At 35.1% G+C, this 5,630-nt stretch overlaps 1 long non-coding RNA gene across 2 annotated transcripts; it reads right to left on the bottom strand.

Annotated features, from left to right (window-relative positions):
• Positions 1-305: 305 nt before the first annotated feature.
• Positions 306-3,763, bottom strand: LOC128552185 (uncharacterized). Of its 2 annotated transcripts, none has more exons than XR_008368996.1 (3): positions 3,659-3,763; positions 3,087-3,197; positions 306-404 (listed from the first exon to the last, which is right to left on the bottom strand). It is a non-coding gene; the product is annotated as an uncharacterized LOC128552185 (long non-coding RNA). The 2 variants fall into 2 exon arrangements; XR_008368997.1 differs by lacking the exon at positions 3,659-3,763 and adding an exon at positions 3,459-3,523.
• Between the last annotated feature and the right edge of the window lie 1,867 nt (positions 3,764-5,630).

Genomic DNA, 5,630 nt, shown 5'->3' with positions numbered 1-5,630 from the left:
GAGTTATGACCCTTGTACCATATGATGTGGGTGGTGATAAGGAATAACTATTTTAAGTTTGAAGCAAATCCATCAAGTAATAACAAAGATAAACAGAAAGTGTAAACAACTTTAACCAAGGCGAGGACGCGGAAAAAACGCCGGCGCCGGGTCGAATAGGATAGCAGTCGAGCTAAAACTGATATACACACTCAACTTCCAACGTCGATCGCCTGAAGGCTTTCCGGGTATTATTTAAATGTTCATGTCATTCAATTAAAAGAGCACATTTACAGTTAAACGAATGTGGAAGGAAAGTTTCAGTACATTCAATAAGGTAGCAGATGGCGGTTTTTTCTAGTACTTCGGACTTCCGAGCGATGTGGCCAAGTCAGACGGCTTCCGATATCTTACGAGATGCAGACCTGAAAATAAAAAAGATACCGGTTTACATCTTACTTGAAGAAGAAATAAAATACATAGTAAACTTCATACAAAGCATAGATTTTTAAATCCACAAGCCACCTGAAAGATAATTTCAGCCCGCGAAAATACATGACATTTCAGCCCAAATTAGCAATATCTCCAACTGGCCTTAAAATGTTAGGGGAAATGATAGAGCCAAATGGCCACTTGCATTCTGTACTCAGTTTCAAGTATTACTTGCAGAGCTGGACAAAAATACCTGTCTACCGATTACTTTTTTCACTATTTTCAACTCTGTGAGGCCTATATGACATTTGACAGTTCACGAGACGCTCAATGCTGATAGTGGTACATATGCATTTCAAGCAGTTATATGAAAATGATGCCATCAAGCTTACATTCGTATCTGCCAGAATTTCTGCAACATACCATTCTTAAACTTGTTAATCACAAACTCACATCAACAAATATTTCAAACATCAAAACAGCCTTCACTTCAAGGTTTTATCTCTAATGACAGATTTTGACCCTGGCCAATTCGAATCTGTGGCTGGAAACTACCAACTGCTACCTTAAGGACCAAGGCATGCATCTCCATGGACTGTCTGGCACCTGATTCTAAGAAAATGATCTATGACAAATAAAATCTTACCAATATTTAAACAATGCTTTGTTCTTCTTGCAAATTGCACATGTCCAAACAATGTCTACAATATTGTGGATTTGGCCCCATTTTACACACATATTTCTTACTGCATCTATCTTTCTGACATTAAAAAAAGACTTACCTACTATTACATGATGGCCATAAATGTACTGTATTAGCATTGTGCACAGCCCTGCATACTTGAGGAACAGAATTAAAAGCAGCACAGCTTACTTACCCAAGACTAACTGTACTTCAAGTCCGCAAGCTCAGGAAAAGCCGCCCCTGTTTACAAGTACTTTTTCATATTACCTTACATACAGTAAGTATAAAATAGCTTTAAATAAATATTTTACAATGCACTTTTGTTGTTGTTGTTGTTGTTGTTGTTGCCAAACTTACCTATTTTAACGAATTCGAGCAATCTCCCAGTACATCTCCGAGAAACCGTATCTTCTCTTAATTAAAAACAAATATCTGCAAATGTTCCCTCACTCCAGGACCTTAAATGCACCCAAGATGTATCCACTCTCTACACTTTTCTTCTGTCGTCATGTCCTGACACCGATAAAGCCACAATAGAAATTTGTAAGAACTAAAATCATACCTGCCACTCGAGAAATATCTTCGAAAGAAATATCACCACAAAATCCAGTTCCGAGCCTTGTGAAACAGCCATGTATTTACAAAATGCCAAAAAGTTGCACCTATATTTCCTTTAAATAGTCCTTCTTCCTTTAAATTTGATATAAACTACAAAAGAAATGTGTTTCCCGCTAGAAATTTTAAGAAAACCCTACACTACAAACAAAAATAAGATTTACTTACCCGGTAAAATCAGAGTTACCTCCCCTTAACTTCTACCATATCAAACAACATCTGTCTATGTTATGAATCCATTCAGCTCGGATTTTTAAATAACACATACTGGAGAGCTTGAACAACACAAAAGAAAGCATGAAATAGTACTTACAAAAATTGACAAATGTCTTAAGGACCAAGACATGCATCTCCATGGACTGTCTGGCACCTGATTCTAAGAAAATGATCTATGACAAATAAAATCTTACCAATATTTAAACAATGCTTTGTTCTTCTTGCAAATTGCACATGTCCAAACAATGTCTACAATATTGTGGATTTGGCCCCATTTTACACACATATTTCTTACTGCATCTATCTTTCTGACATTAAAAAAAGACTTACCTACTATTACATGATGGCCATAAATGTACTGTATTAGCATTGTGCACAGCCCTGCATACTTGAGGAACAGAATTAAAAGCAGCACAGCTTACTTACCCAAGACTAACTGTACTTCAAATCCGCAAGCTCAGGAAAAGCCGCCCCTGTTTACAAGTACTTTTTCATATTACCTTACATACAGTAAGTATAAAATAGCTTTAAATAAATATTTTACAATGCACTTGTTGTTGTTGTTGTTGTTGTTGTTGCCAAACTTACCTATTTTAACGAATTCGAGCAATCTCCCAGTACATCTCCGAGAAACCGTATCTTCTCTTAATTAAAAACAAATATCTGCAAATGTTCCCTCACTCCAGGACCTTAAATGCACCCAAGATGTATCCACTCTCTACACTTTTCTTCTGTCGTCATGTCCTGACACCGATAAAGCCACAATAGAAATTTCTAAGAACTGAAATCATACCTGCCACTCGAGAAATATCTTCGAAAGAAATATCACCACAAAATCCAGTTCCGAGCCTTGTGAAACAGCCATGTATTTACAAAATGCCAAAAAGTTGCACATATACTTCCTTTAAATAGTCCTTCTTCCTTTAAATTTGATATAAACTACTAAAGAAATGTGTTTCCCGCTAGAAATTTTAAGAAAACCCTACACTACAAACAAAAATAAGATTTACTTACCCGGTAAAATCAGAGTTACCTCCCCTTAACTTCTACCATATCAAACAACATCTGTCTATGTTATGAATCCATTCAGCTCGGATTTTTAAATAACACATACTGGAGAGCTTGAACAACACAAAAGAAAGCATGAAATAGTACTTACAAAAATTCACAAATGTCTTAAGGTAGCAGATGGCGGTTTTTTTCTAGTACTTCGGACTTCCGAGCGATGTGGCCAAGTCAGACGGCTTCCGATATCTTACGAGATGCAGACCTGAAAATAAAAAGATACCGGTTTACATCTTACTTGAAGAAGAAATAAAATACATAGTAAACTTCATACAAAGCATAGATTTTTAAATCCACAAGCCACCTGAAAGATAATTTCAGCCCGCGAAAATACATGACATTTCAGCCCAAATTAGCAATATCTCCAACTGGGCCCTTAAAATGTTAGGGGAAATGATAGAGCCAAATGGCCACTTGCATTCTGTACTCAGTTTCAAGTATTACTTGCAGAGCTGGACAAAAATACCTGTCTACCGATTACTTTTTTCACTATTTTCAACTCTGTGAGGCCTATATGACATTTGACAGTTCACGAGACGCTCAATGCTGATAGTGGTACATATGCATTTCAAGCAGTTATATGAAAATGATGCCATCAAGCTTACATTCGTATCTGCCAGAATTTCTGCAACATACCATTCTTAAACTTGTTAATCACAAACTCACATCAACAAATATTTCAAACATCAAAACAGCCTTCACTTCAAGGTTTTATCTCTAATGACAGATTTTGACCCTGGCCAATTCGAATCTGTGGCTGGAAACTACCAACTGCTACCTAATGAATACTGAACTACCCGCTTACATGAAAAAGTTTGACATAGAAAATATCTGTTAATTCATTTGGATATCGGCATAGCGCTTTCTGACAAGAATAATTCTAGAATTGATCGATATGCATGAATAGAAAATACATGTATATATATAAAACAAATGCGTCCTCCATAATCCATGTCGACTCATTTTCAGCCCTTAGATCATCACGAGTTACTAACCACCAAAAAGAAAGGGTCATCTACTGACCACGAGGAATTATCCTATAAAGTTTGTGAATGTATTCAAAAGCGTTACTGAGCTGAAACTGTTTTCAGTGTAAAAGTTATTGTGGTCTTGACCTTGGACATATTAACTCAAGAATGAATAATGGTCGTTAACTGACCCCCGGCAGTCAACGTAAAATGTTTGAAGATGTCGAAGGGTTCATACGTTTCCGAACGGAAACCGATCTCAGTTTCGCGTTCACTATGACCTTGACCTTTGGACCTACTGATCCCCCCTCCAAAAAAAGGATTCATCATCTGCACATATACAATTATCATGTGAAGTTTGACAACTGTTGGCCAAAGTGTGCGTTAGTTACTGAGCGGAAACCAAGTCCATTCTCAATGTCAGTGTGACCTTGAAACTTAAACAATAGACCTATTAAGGGTTATTATTCTATGAAGTTTTACCGTACATCGTTTTGATTTGACCTAGTGATCTTGTTTTTTTTACCGAAGTTAACATGTATCCAGCATTTAAGGATGTACGAGCGAATTTTTTCTAACGTTAAGAATTTTTTCATACCCTGTGAGCTTGAAGAACATGAGTTTCTAAGACAAACAAGAGCCGAAAAAAAACATAGGTCACCGAACTTGTTTTAATTTTATAGGGTATTTTCTTCACCCACTGTTTACGCATTTCTGAAATTTTGTAAAATTGAAAAAATGTTGGTACTTTATAATATCCTATTTAATCTTACAGGGATTTCAGGTCTTACAGGTTAATATGAATATATGGTGATGTCAGTATTATATAAGCATATATGTCACTAACAAATCTTTTTAATTTTTACATGTTGACATAATTACCCTACCCACTTTATTTTCAATGGAAAAACGTATTTAGATCTACAAAAAAATTCTGACGTTAAGATTTTCAAAATATTTTGCAGCATTAATGACACACACAAAAATGCTTCAAAATGGAAAGAACAAAAGTTGGGGTCACCGTGCATCTAAGAGATTTATTAAGAAAAAAACTATTAAAAAGTGGTGAATTTTGGTATTTTTTGTTCTTTTTGTTTTAATTTATATTTTCTAGATAATATAAAGTGCTATCTTGAAAACTTTTATTTTATTTATAGCTTAACATTATATGTATCAGTCAGAAAAAATATCAAAACCAAACTTTTTCAAACAATTTTCAAAATGCTCTTACGCAGTCACCGAGAAGATTATTGTCTTTGTAATAAAAAGACCTGATCGTCCCTAATCCCCTAATAAAAAGGAGTTGATAAGCAACAAACTTGCAAATTGGTAATAAACAACTATCGAAAAGCGCTTTAATATGGCTGTTTCAAGGCTCCGCAAACAATTTACTCAAATGTTGCATTATATAAATTCTTTATAACATATTTATGGTTAAAACTTAAACTAAGGGGTATAAGTATAATTAAACGAATCTTTAAAATACGAGACAGTGATTTAGAAAGAAATATATATAGTTGCAACGTGCATCATGTCTTAATTTTTTTATTTATTAACATGATACGTCAGCATCTTTCTCTGTAACATTTATTTTGCGGAAAGCTTGTAATTCCCAAAAACTATGGTTCGCCTTAATATAACTGAAATTATTCCCGCACTGTTATTATCAC

Source organism: Mercenaria mercenaria, unplaced genomic scaffold (genome assembly GCF_021730395.1).
Source record: "Mercenaria mercenaria strain notata unplaced genomic scaffold, MADL_Memer_1 contig_2122, whole genome shotgun sequence".
Classification (NCBI taxonomy): Eukaryota; Metazoa; Mollusca; class Bivalvia; order Venerida; family Veneridae; genus Mercenaria; species Mercenaria mercenaria.
Note: the sequence above shows the minus strand (reverse complement) of the source record. Positions and strands in the feature narration are given on the sequence as shown.